The sequence below is a fragment of the Anastrepha obliqua genome, chromosome 4 (assembly GCF_027943255.1).
Source record: "Anastrepha obliqua isolate idAnaObli1 chromosome 4, idAnaObli1_1.0, whole genome shotgun sequence".
In the NCBI taxonomy this organism is placed as follows: Eukaryota; Metazoa; Arthropoda; class Insecta; order Diptera; family Tephritidae; genus Anastrepha; species Anastrepha obliqua.
The window spans coordinates 20,724,967-20,747,981 of record NC_072895.1 but is presented as its reverse complement, the minus strand read 5'-3'; the positions used below and the strand labels follow the sequence as shown (position 1 = coordinate 20,747,981).

Here is a 23,015-nt window from a genome sequence, read left to right as displayed (position 1 = left end):
GATAGCTCTGTGCAACCCTCAAAACCCATTTTGCGGATGGAGAGATCTGTATGAAGTACAGAGAAGGCGTGAGAAATCTGCCTCAAAATGCTACCCTGTCCTACGGAAGATTGCCTATAGAGGCTAGCCTCCTTGAACCTAATAGCGCTCTGAGCGGCAATGGATTGAACTTGAAGATCTACACGCCTCAGTGATACCAATGCATGCAGTCCCCTGCACTCTCTCTAATTTAGTGGTATTGTAGCCGTTTTGAAGAGCTACGCACCAAACCAGGCATCCGTGCGTTGAAATTGACAGAACCACAATCTTGTGCATCCAGAATATAACACATCCAGAGTACAAGACTTCACTTTTTACCGAACATAGATTTAGAGGAGCAGAAAGCTATACTGACATTTTTAAGTCGATTTTCGATGTGCAGCTATGTGCAACTTACAAAGGAGCTTGGGGTCAAGTATTACACCATGATACTGGACTTCCCACGAGAGCGTACGAAACTGGTTGTTTAATCTAGGAAATCTAAACGGGGATGGTTTTGTATTTCCTGGTGAATAGCATCAACTCCGTTTTTAGAGTTTGCAGAGTTGACTCTACGACCGCAATTGGCAGCCCATCGATTGAGTACAGCCAATGAACTTTCCAAAATTTCAGCCATGACTGAGGATTAATCATTTTAAGCCATCAGCTATTATACCATTTCATTTTCTTGACTCAACAAATAAAAAAAAGGTTATAAAAGACGCTATTGCAAACCCATTACGGGTTTTTAAATTTTTTTTTATTTATTTATTTTGTTTTTGTCGGGACAACTAGCAAGTACTGCACTCACACACAATTAAGTCCATTGTGCTGCCCTCGGATTCCCTTTTAATTTTCTTTAAATCTACCCGACCTCCGAAGAAATCTGAGAAGATCTTGTGGTGCCAACGAGTGCCAAGGTGATCGCTTCTTAACACATCAGTGCCAAAGACCTCAAGCCTAATTCGAGCGAAGGCGGAGCAGACGCACAAAAATGGATGATAAGACCTCTTCCCAAGCTAGGCAGAGTACACTGTCTGAAATACCTACCTTTTCCACGTGCTTTGCTCAGAGAAAGTGGCCCGCCATCAGTCCATCCAGCTGTCTGCAATCCCTGGCCTACGAAGCGCTTGTTCGACGACTCCATCGAAGATATCAAGAAACTGAAAATTCATAACTGGCGGTCTGTTCCCTTGAATCGTGTCATTTGGAGAAGGCTAGTTGATGAAATTAAAGCTCATTCCGAGCTGTAATGCTGCCTGATGATGATGATGCTGATGCAGGCGGCCGAGGTAGCTGAATGGGTTGGTGCGTGACAATCATTCGGAAGTGCACGGTTTTTCCGCAGACAATAGCGAAATTCCAAGTGTATTTCTGCCATGGAAAAGTTCCATTTTTCGATAACCGCAATCTAAAAATAATTGAAGCCTTTGAAAAAACTGACGTGACAATGCAAAAAGCTTTGGAGGTTTTACTATATGAATCTTGTTCTTTTATCTGGCTTTAAGAATATACGAGCTTTTAAGAATATACTGTCAAATTTTTGAAAGGATATTCCCAATCGAAAGATTCTATAGCCGGCTTAGCAGGTAGAGTTAGATTTGTCACGCGGCGGCATCAATGGAAAATATCCTCTCTCAAAACTTTACACTCAATTATCTCAAAACTACTTTTTTCGGCCTGGTGTTGCTGTTGTTGGTGGTGGCTATCGTCCGTACTAGAATCAAATTATTATTTCAATTATTTAGAATTTTTTTTTTTAAACTGACAAAAAACCCTATTTTTAGAGTGTCAAATTCAAAATCACGCCATTTTGACATTTTTTTTAATCTAATTCTATAGATTAATATTTTTTTTGGTTTTTGTGTTTCAGATAAAAAAAAGAGCCAAAATAGGCAACACCGTCCAGGTCCCATTTCATGGGAGGGTCAACTTCAACGCCATTTTTAAATATTAAAATAAAAAAAAAAAATTGTTTCACATTTTTTATGTAAAAGAAGTTTAATAAAAAGGGAGCGTGTCATTATTCTGTATTACAAAATTCTGGGTGACAAAATTCTGTAAATTGCAAAAAAATTCTGCTTTTTAAAATTCTGCTTTTTTAAAATTCTGCTTTTTAAAATTCTGCTTTCTAAAATTCTGCTTTTTCAAAATTCTGCATGTTTAATGCGAAAAATTCTGCTTTATTCAAGTTTTGTGATTTTCGTCATACAAGAAGTACCAAAATAAACATTTATTCCATAAATATACATATATGTTTAAACGATAACAATATTTTAGTTTAGCCAATTACAATATTTTTTACAATTCTTTTTAAATATGTAGTGTGACTTAATTCATTTCTTTTCTTAATAATTCTTCGCAGCTGTTTGTTTTTTTTTTTAATTATTTTCCTTTTTCTTCTAACTCTTTCTCCATTTTCTTTTCTTGATATTTGAGTTTTCGCTAAAATAAGTTCCTTTTGCAAACTTAGCACAAGATGGTAAAATTGCGAATTTCTTCTTCCAACAATAACTTTCAGCCGCCGATGCCACGCTTCAATATTGTTTTGTGTTCTAGGAAACGTTTCTGTTTGCGATGCATTATGGTCATGCACTGACTAAAACTCGGGAGAATATTTGGAATTATTATTATTTATATCAATATAATTTTTATCAAACCAAACTAGTAATTTTTTTACCTTTCATCATCGCAGTTATTAAGTAATGTTTGAAAGTAATTCGGTATTTCGCTTGGCGGTACGAAAGCTAAGCTTTTAATCATTCGGACTTGCAGTGCGAATTCCACCGAAGTCCCATATTTTTGAGCCAATCTATACATAAAAAGAACATACTATTACTTAGTATACATACACAACCATAAAATAGGCTTTAATTACCTCTCCTTCTGAACCTTTCGCCACATTATTTGTCCAAAATGGAACAAACAGCCGCGTAAATCAGTATTTGGGAAACATTACTTAATTGCCGATATGATACCCATTTCGAAATCGCAAATTATACGCTGAGGGTATAAATTTAGTTCATGGTTACCTGCAATCGTCAGCAACTCGTTAAAAACAGCGACATATGACTTCAACGTTTTTTTGCTCATCAAGCAAAAAACGAGAGGCACGATTTCGCCATGTACTCTGCCATGTATGGAAAAAAGTTGCCTCATAACGCGAGGAACAACATGGAAAGTTCCATCAACAGCCCAGCAGTCACTGTTTCTCAGCATTTCCAATGAAGATTTTGTCCCCAACATTATAAAAAGTTCATCATCGACCCACTTTTCTGCTAAGACAAAAAGCTCGCCTTCAAGGACATATAAATTAAGTGGCATATCAATATCATCTACAGTTTTTGGTTCTTTCATGTTCCATTTCTTTTTTCTAGTCCGCATTATTTTACTTTTTTGGGCCATTTTAGAAGGTAAAGCATCACGGCTATCGCTCGGAGTTAGCACAATGGTTTCTCGAATTATCTGGCTAGCCGGCAAGCATGTTTTTTAGATAACTCTTTAAGCTTTATATTAGCATCGCGAACAAAACCTTCCACTGCCTCAGGACTATGGGTATGTACACCGGACCTTTTAATCACACAATGGATACCGTTTTTTAATTCACCAGTAGTCACCAATCGAGATTTACAGTGACACGCTATTCTCTTGGAACACGACCAATTATATATTATGTCCTTTGTTTTGTTATTCTTTCTAAATAATAGAAATACCCATCAACACCCAACATTTCCTTATTTTTATTTGTTTTCAAAATTCTTATTTCGGACATTTTTATCAATATAATATTAAACCACGCTCTTTCACAAAAAGTCAGCACTTAACAGAAGGTAAACAAACAATATAAAAACCGTTGTAGACAGGTGTGGTGAAATTGTAATTCCTCATTTGTGATAGAAGTTCTCATCTCCAGGTAATATTTGATTGCAAACATACCTATGTACATACCAATGTATAAATGTTGTCAACTATAATTAACGTAGGTATGTACATAGGTATGTACGAATATGTTAAAAACAATGGGGCGCATATACTCAAATTGTGTAAAAAGTTTTACTAAAAAATAACCATACCTAAATTTGACAATGAATGTTCTGTATTACAAAATTCTGTATTAAAATAATAATGTTAACAATGTTAAAGAGGTAATGTAATTATTTTGGAAAAGTGCGCACTTTTTCAAAATAATTACATTACCTCTTTAACATTGTTAACATTATATTTTAATACAGAATTTTGTAATACAGAATTTTGTAATACAGAATTTTAGAAAGCAGAATTTAAAAAAAGCAGAATTTTAAAAAAGCAGAATTTTAAAAAGCAGAATTTTAAAAAGCTGAATTTTGTTTTTAGAATTTTGTACATACAGAATTTCGACACCAACCCTAATAAAAAGCCTAAAAAATTTAAATATCATTTTTCATTTTTTATTTAAAAAAGAGGTTGTCTGTAAAGTCGGTTTACTGACGATAGTTTAACGTGATAACGTCATAAGAAAATACTGATTGAATGGTTGCATTTTTGAAAAGAAAATTTTAATTTTATTTGTTTGATAGATATTTTGTATGGATATAGAGAATGAGTTAACATTAACATAACATAACATAACATAACATAACATAACATAACATAACATAACATAACATAACATAACATAACATAACATAACATAACATAACATAACATAACATAACATAACATAACATAACATAACATAACATAACATAACATAACATAACATAACATAACATAACATAACATAACATAACATAACATAACATAACATAACATAACATAACATAACATAACATAACATAACATAACATAACATAACATAACATAACATAACATAACATAACATAACATAACATAACATAACATAACATAACATAACATAACATAACATAACATAACATAACATAACATAACATAACATAACATAACATAACATAACATAACATAACATAACATAACATAACATAACATAACATAACATATCATAACATAACATAACATGCTGTTCAAGCAAGGTAACGACGCATGAACAAGATAACGACGCATTTTTTGGTGCGTGCAGCCGGCTACATAGAATTATAAGACGTTATCACGTCAAAAAATAATAATAACATTAAAACAACAGGTATTATTAACAAACTTGGTTTTATTTTAAATTCTTCAAGTAAATCAAATTTATAATAATCACTAAGAAGGCATATGCAAATACAAATACGTGAATTTATATATGTACATATGCGCACATACATACACATATACGCTCATTTAAGTAGGAGAGAGCAAGATGTCGAACGTTGCCGTTCGTTTGCTTTGTCGTTCGTTCCGCGCTTTCGCTTGCAGTTTATTCAAGGTAACAGCAATGAGCAAGGTAACGGCAATGAGCAAGGTAACACTAATGAGCAAGGTAACAAGGTAACGACACATTTTTTCGTGCGTGCAGCCTGTTAAATCGAATTATAAGACGTTATCACGTCAAAAAAAATTCCTGAAAATACACTAAATTTTCGAACTCTAGACCACCGGGATGCCTTAAGTAACAAGTTATGCTCGTAAATGACCAGACTCATAGGCTCATATGACTGCACAATTTTCATAATTTCTTTGAAAACTTAGGCTCTGGCATATCATCTTCGCCTCATTCGATATGCATATCATCAGAACAGAATCGGCAATATATACAACTTATTTCGGACCACCTGGTGGCACTGAAGAATGTTTCGAAATATTTCGCTTCTCTACCTCCGTTTTGGAATGCTGTAACGCACAACAACCTTAACCAAATCTTAACAAATGTAAACAAAAAATGCTATCTGTTTCTTGTATTTGAACCACCTTTTAATACACAAACAAACGCTCAATGTCGACCTTCAAAACCAATCATTTTATAACAAAGGTCGCAAAGCAGATAAATAACTGACCTTTGTAAAATTTTGTAGTTCAAATAAATGCAATACCATTTAATTAAGATAAAATCATTTAATTGCTTACCACTCTGAACTTCGTAATTAACTTATATTATATTGAAAACCCAAATTTGTTGCTGGCTTGCAAGTATTATTTTGAATGTAAGAATATTTTGGAATTTTCTCAAATACTTGACGGCATTTAATCAAGAATAATTTATTGAATGAAACCAACTGGTTCAAGGAAGAATATATGCTCGTTTGAGCGAAATAGTGATTAGTAATTCAGGAAAGTTGTGCTTACACCCTCCGTACAAAAAAAAACCAAACTTGTATGTGAATATCGCAGAGGTGGAATTGAGAATTTCACAGCCAACTGTGCTGAGCATTTTGACATAGTTTTGAGATCATATTCGTACTGGATATCGAGAAATTGATGGCTGGTCACTTTTGCCCGATAATGCACTATTTCACCAGCTAATGGCGGCGAGTGAATTCCCGCATAATTCGTTGCACCATTAGCCATATTTATCTAGTTTGACGCCACGCGACATTTATCTATACCCGAGCCATGAAAGGAAATCGACTCGCTATGTATGTTCTCCTAAATAATATTCCTATAAACAGCATAGATTAATTATTTTTTGTGTTTGGAAAATCATATAAAATTGCATTGCACCCACCAAAACGAACTTTTTTTCTGTTCTATGAACCAAATATACTTTTTTCTTATGTATAAAATATAGAGCTCGTAGTCCGCCTGTGTGAAAAACTTTGGATCAATTTTTAACCCTTTCTCCGTGATCCAATCGCGCTGAATTTCTGCAGGCAGACTCGTGGAAATGTTTTTATTTTGTAAAATTAAAAAAAAAAAAAAATTTTATCAATTCTCAGATTTTCTTGAATTTTTTTTTCTAAAAAAAAAAATTTTGTCTAAATTTTCGGCATAACTTGAATTTTCGGAAGAACTTGAAAATTGGTTACCCTCATATTTCAGAGGAGCGGCGACTTTTCATCGATGCATCGGTCAACAGCCTTAAAATAGTGCTGCTTCATATCGGTAACAAACAGCCAGCTGTCCCGATCGCATATGCCACCAACCTCAAAGAAACATACGAAGGCATGGAATTAATATTACAGCTGATAAACTGATAAACTACCAAGAGCATAATTGGAAAATATGCTGCGATCTAAAAGTGGTCGGATTACTCATGGGTGTTAAGCGTGGATTTCCAACCCACCAGTGCTTTTTGTGTACATGGGAAGGTCGCAAAAGAGATCAGCATTACACTGAATTTAAGTGGAAGCCGCGAACATGCTACAAAGTAGGCGTAGAAAGTATAGAGAATCTACCATTAGCGCAACCATCTCAAATCATTTTGCCATCACTACATATTAAGCTCGGTGTCGTATCAAGTTTTGTTAAGAAACTGGATCGTGAGGGCGAGGCGATTGCAAGTTTGCGCAATATTTTTCCGAAACTGAGCGGCGCAAAGATTCATGCAGGTATTTTTTTTACGAAGGCTTTTAGTAACTTTATTTTTTTAATGATGTGTATAATTTAAGGTGTTTTCAGTGGTCCACAGATAAAAAAAGTTGTTGCAAGTTATGAATATTCATCAAAATTGAATGCTATCGAACAACGTGCATGGAAAGACACAGTTGCCATTATTGAGCAGTTTCTTGGCAACAAACGAGCTGACAATTATAAAAATATTGTTGCAGAAATGATTTCGGAATATGGCGAAATGGGCATATTAATGTCGCTAAAGATCTATTTCCTTCACAATCATTTAGATTGTTTCCCTGAAAAGCGCATTAAAGAACAAGACATTACGCATATACTTGGCGAATACTGTTGGTCTATTTGTTGCGATACCGACACAAATGCTTACAAACGCAAAAATAAAAGGCCTAAGTTTCTTTAAAAGCATTAAAATTTTTAATGTAACAATTTTTAACTTTAATATAATAAAATTAATAAAAAAATTCGGGGTTTTATATCTCTATTGTAATGCGGAGTGAAATACCTTTCTTTTGATACCCACATCGGCATATCTCAATCAATTTTTTTTTTTTAATTTCGAACAGGTGGCAACCCTGTGAAACATTGTCAGTGGCAACACCTAGGTGAAAAGTCTAGAAATGTGATACACTATCTGTGTGCCCAATTTCATTCAAATCCGTTAAGCTAATCCTGAGATCGTGTGGCTATACAGATATGCATACAAGAATTGCTCGTTTAAAGTTATAAAATACAAAAAAAAAAAATTGTGACGTGCACATGAAAATCGCCCATACACGTGTATTTTTATTTTTTATCCCCATTCCGAAAAAGTATATTTGGTTCATAGGACAGAATGTGTGTAACGCGGTGTTATTAATTGTTGTTTTTATTTGTAGAAAGTTCGGTTTGCTTTGGAACAGAGGCCGCATATGCGATGTGCTTTTGTTGCAAAAAGAGTTGTTCTGCTAAAAGTAAATAACTTCGGTCAATAGAAATTTATGAAATTTTCGATATTGAAAAGTGAGTTTACGAATGGCACAATGAACTTTGGTTACTTATACGCCATGTCGTGCTTATGCAAGATTGCCCTATGGGAAGATTTATAATTTTTGGAAATGGTGTCAATCATATTTGACACTTGTGAACGAGACAAAATGTACATTGAAAAAAATGTACAAGGAATTTCGGATCAGCGTTCGATTTTACGTAGGAATTGGATGGTCTGGTTTTTGGGTAGAAAAATCTTTAATTATTTGTAAACCAGTGTTGTCATGGAGTGTAAAAAAAAACTTCACATATTTTAATCAGGATGCGTAGAAAATTTTTAGATACCCAGTTTTATAGCCCATTGAATCGGTACGATAAAGTGGAAGTTTCAGGTACCGCAAAAATCGTTTATGGTTGGGTGTTTTCTTCCATATAAAAAAATGCCGTTATATGGAGAAATGAATGGACGCAGAAAAAAAAGTTTTCAAAAATCAATGCAATTTTCGAGCTACAGGAAACTTGCACTTTCTTATTTTTCCAAAACTCAAATTGCCATAAAACTGCATACCCAACATTTTTCCAAACACTCTGATTAAGAAGCGTGAAATTTTGATGAAAATCCGTTGAACTTTTTTAACATTACATGATTTATACTAGTTTTGGGGAAGAATAAATTATATTATAAAAAAATTGAAATTGCATAAGAAACAAAAAAAAAATTTTCAAATTGCTTAGATTTATTGCTTTACTTGAATAGAGGCACTCAATTCTTCTTCTTCATAATTGGCGCGATAACCGCTTACGCGATTTTGGCCGAGTTTGACAAAGCGCACCAGTCACTCAGTTAGCCAACATCATTTGGGCATTAAAGCTGTGAAAAGGCATAGCTTTTTTAAGCATTCGTTGTGTTTGGTCAAAAACTTCTTAATTCTAGTAAAAAGGGGAAAGCAGAAAGATTTAACAGATCGCGAAAAAATACCAATCGATAGCTTAAGCTCAGAGGGACTTTCGAATCGCCAAATTGCCAAAGAGATTGATCGAAGTCCAAGGTGCATCCTATGGCAAGAACAAGAAAGGCAGAACTGCGATGGGTTTGACACTGAAGAAAACGCGCAAAATGCTTATGATTACATCGAATTCCGCCCTTCCAACAGCAAAAACGAAAGAGTTGCCGAATGTTGAAAAAATCTACAGAAAATCTACCGTTCGAAAGGCTATTCTAAAAGCGCCTCATCTGCGGCATACGAAATTACAAAAAAACAAAAACACCTTTGAATAAATGTCGCAAAGAATGCCGCCTCGATTTTGTAAGAGAACCATATAGCTTGAAGTTCTGTTACAAATACCGATCCCGCTGATTAGGAAAAAGTAGTATTTAGTGCAGAAAAGAAGTTGAAACTAGATGGGCCGGATGAATCCAATCACTATTTCCATGACTGGTGCCGGCACGAAGAAGCAGGCGACCGCGGTTATAACGCAGGTAATAGCGAAGTACTCAACCATCTGTGTGATCCTTCTGCCAGAAAAGTGTGAAACACAGATGGCGCTCCAAGCAGTAAGAAAGCGTTGCTCCTAAGCAACGACAGGTGGGCATTCCCACTACTTAGGACTGGTAGCGGCAGGCTAATCACCTACCCTGTCAGAAATCGAAACAGATCAAGGAAACAACATGCATTGCTGAGTCTTGTCGAGGCCCTTTACTCCCGAGAGGAGTGAACAAGGAAACAAAATTTCCATGACTTACGAAAGTAAGAAAGGTACTTGATTCGACATCACAGCCGAGAAGCTGTTTTTATGGTATCGGGTGCAATATCGCACTCTGCCGCGTTCAAATTGAAAATTGTAGACTAAAAAATGACGGGAAGCAGCTATAAAGTCAGTTTGGTTTCATCTTTTCCCGAGATTCGTAAAGCACTTGGATATCTTCTGCTCACTCAATATAATTTTTGAATTGCTTTCTGTTTTAATAAACGTAACATTTATAACATACATACATACATATACATATATATAAATTAAAAAAAAATTACAATATTCGCAGGTAAAAGAGCAATGAAAAAGATACTGCATTTTATAGTACGCGGAATTTTATGATTGCTATTGCATACAATAATGTTTATGTACATTAGGGTGCCCCTTAAATTTCAAGTTCAATATTTGGATGTACGAAGCTTAAAAGAAGAATGCTTCCCAGTTATTCGTTCGTTTAACGATAGAGAAGAGCTTCTTGTAGTGCCAAAACTAGAGAGTTCTTTTGGAAAACGTCAAACTAAGGCCATCTCAACAGCATGATCTCACACCAAAGCAGCAACAAGTCAGACATGAGAAAGCGAAGGAGTTGATTCGGTTGGCCGAAAGCGGTCAATTTCCGAACATTGTGTTTTTTGACGAGAAAATTTTTCAAATTGAGCAATTCTTAAACTCCTAAAACGATAGGGTTTATTTGATCGACCGTTCATACGAGAATTTGAGTAATCGATTGGCCACCAGGAGGCAGCACCCGCCACAGGTAATGGTTTGGGCCGCTGTGACCGCAGATGGGCGCTCTCCAATCTTTTTTATCGAGCCCGGCGTCAAGGCAAATGCGAAATATTATCGGGGAAGTATTCTGGAGGTTGCTTTGAAGCCATGGGGAGACAAACATTTCGGTGGCAGACCATGGACGTTTCAACAGGACCTGGCACCGCTTCACAAAGCTCGAGTGAACCAAGAATGGCTAAAAAACAACGTTCCGAACTTCATAACGTCCACATAATGGCTCCCAAACTCACCAGATGCGAATCCAATGGATTATTCTCTTTGAGCCATTAGGGAGAGCAAGGTCCAAACTAAAAGATTCACTAGTCTCGAGGCGCTGAAAACAGCTATTGTCCGAGAGTGGGCCAAAATACCTGGAAGACACATTCGGGCAGCTTGCGATTCATTTATGGGGCGTGTCAACGCCATAGTCAAGACAAAAGGTGGTTATATCGAGAAAAAGTAAATTGATTCTTAATTTTGTATTATTTTCTCATGTTTTTTTGAATAAAAGTAATTTTCAAACTGAATTTATGTCCTTTTTAAGTTCGAGTGCCGGACCCTGCAGTAAAAAATGTAGAGGGTATGCACTTTGAAATTAGAAACAAACATTTTGTTTTGCCACATAAGGGACACTCTAATGTACATATGTACATACACATATACATATACATATACACTTTTTCTAATTTCAGTTTCACTCTCTTTGTTGAATCTTTGAACCAAGCAATGAGTTAGGAAGACTGATACACATTTCTGAAGCCATTGATAAAATGAAATCGAAACTGCCACACAGTGTCATTCCTCAACGAATATACGATTACAGTCAGTATGCTTTGTTGGTGAAAGCGGAAGCTATGCGCTCATGCACCTTTCTCCTATACCTGTGCGCATGTGTGTTATGCGTTCGAGTATCTCCAATTAAAGTAAATATTTTGATAGCATAGAAATTCTTCTGTAGCTTTAATTAAATTAGAAATTGAAAATATTTTCAGTTTCTTCCAACTCATAGAATTGACGGCCATGAGGAAGTTTCGAAAAGTACACAAAACGAGTAGAGAATGAGGTGACCACAAAAACAGCAAACTGCTATAAATAGTGCTAACAAAGGACAGAATTCTCGTTAAATAACTTACAATTCACGTATTCATGTGTGTGTATGTGTGAATGCTGGATATTTTGTTTAATAATGAAGAGAAGTGAGTAGTTGAACAATGCGCTGTACAAGTAGACCGTGCTTGACCGTGGGGATCCCAGTCTGATGCTTGCCTGCTGGTTTCCTTACTTCCGTTGCGTTGCGTGTGACCGATCCACGTCCACCTGCGCTCTCTGATTTCTAACGCAAGTGGTTTTTGTTCAAGAATGATAGATAAACCTGGTATCTCGTTCGGTAAAATTCGTAAAATTTTGAGGGGAACTTTGGAGTTTTAGTGAGTGAGCTAAGCTAAAGCAAAATTTTGTGAAACACAAAACGAATGACGTCGGCATATCTGTCAAATTCGCTCAGAGACGAATAACGGTCTGCTAGGTAGTACAGATCTAAAAATCGTTTCACCATGGTTTTTGTTGGCACCGCCGGTGTAAGTGGGCGTTCGAAATCGAAAGTGAGAGATTTGAGTTTGGTATGCTTGCTGATTTGTTTGGGTAGCCACTCTGGTTGGAGATCAGCAAATGCGTTTCTTGCTTTTGGTACCCTTGTGACTCCTCATATTCTCTCGCATTTATCGTGAAATATTTCTTTTTCTTTACATTGACTTTGAGTCCAGCAGTGTTAGAGTGTTTTACAAAGTCATTCAGTTTTCTTGACATGTCTGATCTCCGCTGAGAAACAAGTACTATGTCATGGGCAAACTCTAAATCTCAAGGAGTTCCATTGAAGTAGGGGGCCACAATAATCCCCATTTTTTCCATATTATCAATTGAAGTAGTTAGAATTTCATCAATGACGACCAGGAAAAGAAGGTCTGATAATATGCAGCCCTGCCTCACACCGGCTTCAGTTCGTATGGGCTCCGATAAGATTCCGTTTTTTTATTTTATTTTGCTCTGACTTCAACAAAAATTATTTTCTTGGTTTGAAAAAACAAAATATCATCTGAAAATCGGTTTTTTGCGTACCTATAGTGTTTTGTAAAAAACCTTCAAGAGCCTGCGGGAAATACCGAGCAATCTAAGTTGGCCAAGCCAGGGGGGCAAAAACTCCAAAAATCATTTCTCGAGAAGATCAAATATCATATTCTTTAGACATACTTATAGAATTTCTTAAGAACACTTCCAACTTTAATAAAAATGTGTTTTTATAACTTTTGATTATTCCGCTGGTGTAAAAAGTCAACAATAGCGAATTATTGTATTACTTGCCTTTTTTTTAATTGGGTTGAGTACTTTTTAACAAATATATTATTAGCCTTTAATTCTCTTCATATAATTCTTGTAAATCAATTTTTTTTTCTAGAATCAATAAATTTCGAGATGAAATGATGAAGCATCCAAAATTGGTGAATTGGATGGATATTCCATCAAGACAGTGGCGGGACACAAACACCTTTAAGAACGCGCCAGAAACTTTGGGAGTTTGATTGGGAGGCTCCATCGCATTTACTACTAGGTTGTTCAATAGGTTTTGCGGTTCGATAAGAGAGGGCGTTGCTACTAGCCTGAAGGTTGCTGACAAAGCGTCGATTCATCAATATGGATGAGACTTGGGTCTATCAGCATGATCTTAAATGAAAACAAGAGGATATACAGTTCAGACCTGGCATCAAGCCAGATTATTAAATTTTAAAGCATTTGCAAAACTTTCTTCGTGCTACAAAACTGGCCTGAAGCGGCGGTTGTAAAAATAAGGTGGTCCAGTTTGCGTACCAATAGGGAAGAGGGCTTTTTCAATTGAAATTGCCATCAAAATTAACAACAAAAGAAAAGAAGAAAAGAAAAAAAGACTTAAAGCTGATAACAATTGAAAAAACAAAAAAGTAACCAACAGAAGTTATTATTAAAATAATGAAAAATTAAGTCACACAAATCTATTAACCTGCTAATAACTTTCCTAGTAATAGCTTCCCTAATAAGATTAGACTATTTCCATGCCCTTGAATCCGATTTTATCTTAGCTGCTAGCCGCTAGCCGATTTTTCGCCACCTTCACTTTCCAATAGTTACAGACTAGTTTTAATAAAATTTCCTTTATTTCTATCTGCCCTAGCAATGGCCATTGCTGGTTTCTATTTCCGCGGTTTACATAGTGGAAGTATTAGAAAACATCAAATTTGTTTTGCGGTTTTATTTGGCATTTTTCTATTTTGAGTGCTCACTTTGCGGTTGTAATCGTCGGGTATTGTAGTTGATTGTTGGAGTAAAGAACAAACATATTTCATAGGGAGGTCGCATGATTGTTGTAGTGCAAGTAATGAACAGTGCCATATGTATTGGGGAACTAAAATATTTTCACGCAACACATGCCCGGCAGGAAAAACTTGATCTATGGGCATTAGGCCGGGTCGATTTGTGGGGAGGCAAAAAAATCGCCCATTGCTCTGTGAAAACCATATTCTAGGGATCAAAATAAGAAACTTTGCCAAAGGAACCATACCTCTAAAACGAATTCTGATGACCCCAATTTAGGTCGAACTTTTTAGTTTCTTTACTCATGTAAAGGCCAAAAATGGTGATATTTTGAAATGATTGTATGGGGAACTCCCCAGGGGAGTTCCAGGGGGTGTGCCACTGGCATGGGTGGATCGGCCGTCCAAAGTTAATGGGGGTCGGTCATACATTTGGACTCGATTGGAGCACTCTAAATGGGTCAAAGTGGGATTTTTCGTTCGACCCAAATTGGGGAACATCAGAATTCGTTTTAGAGGTATGGTTCCTTCGGCATAGTTTCTTATTTTGATCCCTAGAATACGATTTTCACAGAGCAATGAGCGATTTTTAAATCGACCCGCCCTAATGGGCATATATTTCTACTGCTCAGTACTAAACAAGACGCATTCATTAAAGGTGGTGGCACTAGACCAACAAATTTGTTTTGTAAGTTTGATTGTGGAAGCAAAGTATTGGGAAACTAGAAAGCAAATAATGAATTCGCCTTGTTTAATTCTGAGCTGACAGCCACATGGACACGGCGAAAGAAAAAAAACAACTCAGCTGATTTACCAACACCACCTTTAATAGATTTGCCTTGGTACTAAATACAGTTTGACAAGAAGGGGTTTTTATGACGAGAAAATAATGTTTTTACGATTTATTTTTGAAATATTTTTAAAATTTTTTCAAGTACCACAAGCAATTAAAAGCAATTGGTTTTCTTTTCTTACGGTAATACATGGTTTCTTCTTCTTCTTAATTGGCGCTATAACCGCTTACGCGATTTTGTTCAAGTTTAACAAAGCGCGCCAGTCGTTTCTTTATCGTGCTAACCGGCGCCAGTTGGACACCCCAAGTGAAGCCAAGTCCTTCTCCACCTGATCTTTCCAACGCAGAGGAGGCCTTCCTCTTCCTCTGCTACCACCAGCTGGTACCGCATCGAAAGCCGGAGCGTTTCTATCGATTGGATACAATACATGGCTTACAAAAACAAAAACTAGATATAGTCAATAAAATTGTTCAAAAAGTATTTACAAAAAAAAAGTTATATGCAAAATTAATTGAAACACCTATAAAGGGTGAAGGTACTTTTTCCAATAGGGGTTTTTGACAGATCACGCGTGACTACTGTCCAACCAAATACATACTTTTTTTTTAGTATTCATTGGCATTTCATCATGGAAAGACTTATGCCTCAAAAATGTTTACAAATCGCACAGTTGGATTAAGAAAATAGACGCTCTGTGAAAAGTGCCAAGCGCGCCCGTAGGCCAAATTATGGTGTACAGCGATGAGGCCCAGTTTTGACTTAATGGCTACGTCAATAAGCAAAATTACGGTATTTGGGTTGAAGAGCAACCCGAAACTATTCAAAAACAGCCATTACATCCATTGAAAGCAGCTGGTTGGTGCGGCCTATGGGCTGAAGGAATCATCATCGGCTCATATTTTTTTTAAGGCGAGGCTGGCGTCAATGTAACACTGAACGGCGAACGGTATTGCGCCATGATAAACGGCTTTTAGATGCTGGACATTGAAGCGCGTGGTCTTCACAACATTTGGTTCCAATAAGACGGCGGACGGCGCTACTTGCCATACAGCCGATGCAACAATGAATTTTTTGGGCTTCTTTTCTGTGAGTAATTTATCTTTCGTCTTGGACCAGTGGATTAGCCACCTAGATCGTGTGATATCCCACCTTAGGACTTTTCTTTGCAGAGATATCTAAAGTCTAAATACTTTGTGGATAACCCAGCTTCGATTGAGGCATTGAAAGCCAACACTACTAAAGTTATGCACGAGATGCCGACCGAAGTCGTCCGCAAGTCATTCATTGATGTTTACGAATGGCCGAATTACGGCGCAGTTGCGGCCAACATTAGAAAGTGTCGGTTCAAGATCCGGAAAATACGGCGGATGCTGAAGGATTTCCCATTCGAGCTCTTGGAGTGCGGATTTACCGACTTTTGCAACATGGGGCTGGGCGTTGTCGTGAAGGAGTATGGTTTGACCATATCGATCAGGTCTTTTCAGTCGAATAGTCTCATTCCCGCAGTGTAGCTAGGAAATGTAGAGCTCCTTCTTGACCGTGGCGTTCTTTTCGAGCATTTCCCAATGCACCATGCCCTCCCAGTCCCACCAAACACATATCATGATTTTCTTTGGATGAAGATCTGGCTTGACTCTCGGCATTGGCGTATCCCCTGGAGCCATCCATTCCTTTCTTTGCTTCATATTGTTGTATGGCCACCATTTCTTTTCTTCCGTGACGATTCGGTACAAAAAACGCTGTTTATGACCGCGTGTTGCTCGATGGCGGGTGAGATGCTGAGAAGGCGATTTTTTTCGTTTTGAAGTGAAAACTTCTTTAGAATCGTTGGGAGTGATTTGAGGAAAAGTGAAACGAAAAAGCGACCCCCTTGGCTACGATGCGTTATATTATATGTTGATATAAACGTAGCGACGAACTAAATAAAAATAACTTTTATTTTTTCTTGTGATTCGAACCAAGGATTTTGGATCGAAAGCTCACGTTGCTAGTCGCTCGGCTACCGCGCCATGCTGTCATCGCTGGCCTAAAAGTTATTTAGTTACGAAGCGTTATATTATATGTTGATATAAATAATTTTTGTGAGCGTGTAATTCTCAAAAGGTTTATTAGAAAATCTATTGAAGTAGGTAGTGTGGTATCTGTTTGTATAAGCTTAACATCTGATAGATCCTCCATTGGAGGACAACAAATGTTAAACTAATTTTTGGAAATGGGCGGAGTGTTTTAGGGGCTTGCTCTCCACCTCTGCCAAGGGTTGGCCCGGTATTGCAGTACCGCCGGGATTTCGGCCTTGAATAACTACAAGAAGAAATATACTAATACATTTAGCTTTGGTGGGAAGAGCCATAAATTTTTATATGAATACATGTAGACGAAAATGGAATATTTTTTTGAAGTGAAATTTGCATTGTAGGACATTTCTGATTATTTATTGAAAACAGTTTTTTTTTATTAAAATTGATTATAGAAGAAAATTGAATTTTTTCCAAGGTGAATTCATACACTAAGCTAAGTAAAACGTTTCGTAATTCAATTTTGTGTTGACAACCAAATGTACACGGCGGAAGAAAAAAATAACAAATCAGCTGTGTTATTGCTATCACCTTCAAAAGATTCGCCTTGATTTTTCATATAAAAATTAATCATATCATCACTTGTGACAACTGTACCCAGTCGGTCGACAGTGTGTGAATCATCTTTAAATTCTGCAAGAATACCCCAACCTGCGCAGCGCACAGTAAAATCGACACAAAGCTGAGCGCATAGCACAATCGTACAAACACACTAACGTACATACATACATATATACGCTCGAATACATTTTCTTACTGTGCTCAGCCAAGGCTGGTAGTCATGCACTGTGGCGATATGAACGCACAAATGCACATACACAGGCACGAACATGAAATCAAACAGCTCGCCGTGTTTAAGTGAATCGGTATAAATATTTCGTACATTAATTTTTGTGAGCGTGTAATTCTCAAAAGGTTTATTAGAAAATGTAATGACAAGGTAGTTTGTTGGTTGTGTATAGTTATCGCTTCTCGGCCTAATGGCTAAGATCAAAGTGTTAAACTAATTTTTGGAAATGGGCGGAGTGTTTTAGGGGCTTTATCCACCTCTGCCACGGGTTGGCCCGGTATTGCAGTACCGCCGGGATTTCGGCCTTGAATAAATACAAGAAGAAATATACAAATACATTTAGCTTTGGTGGGAAGAGACATAAATTTTTATATGAATACAAGTAGACGAAAATGGAAGAAATTTGTAAGTCGGTTTCTTCGGTCCGTTTGGATATTTTTTTTTGACAACATCGAAACCAAAGCATTTGTATCATATTTTATCTATCATAAGCCACTCGTATCATTTGTTGAAATTGAAAACATTGAGGATGAATAATAATAAAATGAAGAAAATAAAATATGAACTTTATAGCAATATTATAATGAACCTATAATTATCCCGCTCCTAATGCTGCTTTCGTCTCATTCTCTCTCAGTTTGTTTTACGGAAGGTTTCACTTCTATCGCGTCTAACCGTTAGACACGTATTTTTTTTTTTATGAGTTCGTGAGGCACCCAGGCTCTCAATTTTTCGATATATCCCATTGAGTGAAAGTCATTGAAAATTGTTTTATGATCGGAGTTCATTTTTTCCGACAACTAACCACTGCTTTTGCGACCGTTCTCCTTCAAAGACGTTCTTTATTGAATTCAGAAGCCCTTTCGCTGAGGGACGTGTCAATGACATCAATGGTCGCCATTTTTGAACTTTGTAAAGCATTTCCGTGCTGTAGACTCACCTATAGGGTGGGCCATGTAAAATTTGTTTTTTGAATCGGCTATAAAAAAAAAAGTTATCAATATTTTTTCAAATTTTTCTTTTATTTTGAAGATTGGTCATTGTCATTTATGAATGAAGAATAATATCGTTCAAATGACTGCCACGACTGGCTTTAACCCAATTTTTAAGCACATTTTCGATTGTTTGGGCTCCGATTTCATGAATGGCATCTTCCATTTCGTGTTTTAAAGCATCAATCGTCTCTGGATGGCTCGCATAGCATTTGTCCTTAACGGCTCCGCACAAAAAATTGCCCAACGGGCTTAAATCACAGCTCCGAGGCGACCAATTGATATCGGAATTTCGGCTGATTATTCGGTTTTCAAAAACGGTAGCCAAAAGTTCGAGTGTAACTTTGGCAGTGTGACAAGTTGCACCGTCCTGTTGAAACCAAATGTCGTCCATGTCATCCTCTTTAATTTTTGGAAACAACTCGTTGAGCAAGTCACGGTAACGCTCGCCATTTACTGTAACCGCGGCTCCTCGCTCATTTTCGAAAAAAATGGCCCGATAATGCCGCCAAACCAAAAACCGCACCAAACAGTGACTCGTTGTGGATGCATTTGCTTCTCTACAGTAACATGTGGATTTTCTGAGCCCCAAATCCGACAATTTTGCTTATTGACGTAGCCACCGATATGAAAATCAGAAAAGAAGAAGAAGATTCACCACTTTGGAAATAGGTTTTCAATATTTCCCAATTTTGTTCAAGCGTATAGCGTCCCATTTCGTAAATGTCAAACTTTTAAGTAAATTATGCACACATTTGACATGTCATTTGTGTTACCATTCTCAAAAAAATAGGTGGTTCAGAAAGCAAACGCTATATTGCCCACCCTGTATGACACCTTCTCCATACACGTCGCAAATGTGCCGGGCTGCTTCAGCACCTTTTTAACCTCGATGAAAAGTAAAGAAAAGCAGGCGTCGAAAATGTTGATTTTTGCTTCCTGGGTGTTCCATTTCTAAGCTAATCAAAACTAATATAAAATTAAATAACTTACAAATACAATTAACATAGTTTTGTAGAGCTGAAAGATTTCTATCGAACGAATACTTACCCTTTGCTCGTTGTAAAATAAACGAAAATATAAAAACGCTATGAACTTATTCCCCAACCCAATAAATGTCATTCTACTAGAATCCATTGTCAGAACCTGTTCTTTGTTTGCGTTGTACAGTGTAGTTATGATCGATATATAGTTGGATATCGATTTACTTTCAAATCTTCTGTGGCATTGCTGTGTAGTTACACCGGTAAATTAATTAAGAATGCACCACTTCGAAACTGCCAAATTTTCCTGCAGGGATTGATGCAGTTTATAAATGGCAACCCCTTTTCGTGTTTCGTAAGTAGATAAGGGCGAGCGTTCGTACAAACCCAAAATGTTACAGCTAGCGAGTTAAATGACTCCAGCAACATTTAAATGACTCTGCTGCTTCCTGTTGTAATTTACTTGAAATGATGTTGGCGCACCGCAAAATGGGTACCAATTTGAAGTAAACTTTGTTGAATAGGATACCTAAGACTGAGAAATTTCTGTCTTAAATTGAGTTTATAAAAGTAATAACTGTTTATGTTTATATGTACATAAATTAGGTTTCTTGTGTTAGAGGAGTGATTTGTACGTTTAATACATTTTAGTGTTGTTGCATTGGTGCTCTTATTAGTGGAGCCGCTTGTTTTCCGCTTTCGAATCAACACGTCACTGCTCGCTAGAGAATTCCGCTGCTCGACAAAAATGTGTATGTGAAAGCAAAAACAATTAAGCGAAAGTCAAGTGAATTTGTTTATAGTCGCTTAGCTCACAATCGATAAATATCATTACGATACTTTTTTTTATTATATTTTGAATACTTTAGACGCATTGCCTTGGGGAACAATGGAATTACATAACAGTTTGAGCGAAATGTGATGAGGAGCAAGACGTTTGTCTTTTCATCGTCCTACGTAGGTAGGACGTACCACTCTGTCACTCCTCAAGTAACAATAAGACGCCGTTTCGATACCATTATGATAGCTCCAACAGGCAGATATCTACAGTCAGCCAGAGCTGTTGATATAATGGAGGAGATTGATGAGATTTCGGTTGGCGCACTGCCCCAGGCTGTCGAAGAAAGGAGCACCCAGTGACCTAAATCGTCTAGCTGCCAAACCCGGACATTTACAGAGAAAGTGCTCAAAAGTCTCCTTCTCTGAAAGGTCCCCACAGCTTCTGCAATAGGGATTCAATGGTAAGCCTACCTTTGTCGCGTGTGTGCCGATCGTCCTTTGACCGGTAAACACAGCTACGTGTTTGGAAATTGAATGGCGTGGAGTCCCCAGGACTTTTTAGGTCCTCAGTTTATTGTACATGGGCCAATGGGTTATCGAAATAGCACATAAAGAAAGGGAGCTCCATTTTTTCGGCGCTTTCCTGAGAAATAAGTAGTGCAATTCCCCTTGAGCAATACTCAGGGGGATGCCGATGATCGGGTAGGAGGTCTCTGAGACCAATTTAGTTCCTTTCCTGGCAAGCTCAGCAATTTAATTTTCCTCTATGTTTCTATGTGCTGAAACTCAGGTCAGGGAAATGTTACCTGCATACCCAAGAGATTTGATCTCCTCCATACAGGAATTGGCTAGTTTGGGGCAGCCCTTAATCGCAGCTGGACAAACGGAAAAATGTTAATATCTCTCTTGTTTCCACTTTCCCTAAGTATTTTGCTTGCCTATAGAATCGTAAAGCCTTCTGTGCTAGATACTTTGAGGAAACAGGTAAATTGGTTAATTTAGAGGAAACCCCTGCGCCGACTCCCGATTCCATCTTCGAGCCGTCAGTGAGGCCAGAGGTCCAGCTACAGTGCAGATTTTCCCCTCGTTCCAACCCAGCCTAATTGGAAAGATTGCCCTGGCAAGACGTTCATACTCCTGTTTGCGGAGCGACAGATCTGTCATTGTCCTATTATTATTATTATTATTATTATTATTATGAGGGGACTTAGCACTACGACGTGAAAGATCTATTGTGACCTCTTCATGAACTCCGAGTATTTCTCTGAGCCCAGCTCCCTTAATAAATTTTAGCATTTGTCCTATCTTAAAGAGTCTTATTTTCTCCTCCGGTAAAATATGTTTACTCGGGTATTTGTGCATCAGTGCTGGGCACGATCTCAGCACATGTTTGCCGGTTTTATTTTCCTCCGTCCAGAACCAGCAAGTTCCACTGGACTATACTCTCAGGTTAGTTAGATGGTGTTAGAATTTCTGTACTGATTTAAATACGAGCGGCTTAGGTTAAAGCTGCCTATCATTGGTTTTCATTGCGAAAAGCATAGCATTGAATGATTTTCATTGCCTTTCCTTAACTTCTTGAGACTTTCTGTTCTGCTCCATTTTCCAGTTAGTTTTAATCCAAATTGAATTCTGTCACATAGAGTTTCTTCGAATTTCCCTTGACTTATTAAGATTATATCATCAGCATCGCCTTGGAATGTTGCACCATTGCTGTTTAATTCCATCAAGAGTTCGTTTACTATGATACTAAGTTCCATGGAGTGAAATTGCCGATGCATTGGCCTACTGTGGATCAGCGGTTACCCCACAGAGTTTAAAGCCAATAATTGGAATCAGTTTGGTACGAATCATGAAGTGGATGAGCGATTATGTTTGCCATTTACATAAAGAGTAATGGTTGGATGTAGCACGCTGCAGAACTGCACGGGGTTTTGTGACAAACCCGAGCAGAAAACTGTCGAATTTTCTTCTACAACTTGGAAGAAAAGACGTTCGATGGTGGGTATTATTACAGAAGAGAATCCATTGGCTCAACATATGACCACAATTGAAATCATTGAGGACCCGATTAGCCTGACTTGCATGGAGGACGTGGATAGCACCAAGCAGTTTCTCTGTGAGGGTCCTGATTTTGCTAGAGCAAGGCTACGAGTTTTGGGTTCCGATGTCGTGAGAATGAGTAATATTCGTTCTCTCAAACTGGAGGTTATTTTCAGATATATCAAAGAATTTGGAAAATTCTCACAGGTCCTCTATTTCTCTGTTCTACTCTATCTTTTTCCTTCTGTTACTTTCCTCCTTGACCAT

The 23,015-nt window shown here is 37.3% G+C and overlaps 2 pseudogenes; both read left to right on the top strand.

Moving 5' to 3' along the window:
* Positions 1-17,198: 17,198 nt before the first annotated feature.
* Positions 17,199-17,386, top strand: LOC129246511 (U2 spliceosomal RNA; annotated as a pseudogene).
* Positions 17,387-18,124: 738 nt separating this feature from the next.
* On the top strand, positions 18,125-18,263 carry LOC129246587 (U2 spliceosomal RNA; annotated as a pseudogene).
* Positions 18,264-23,015: the final 4,752 nt, after the last annotated feature.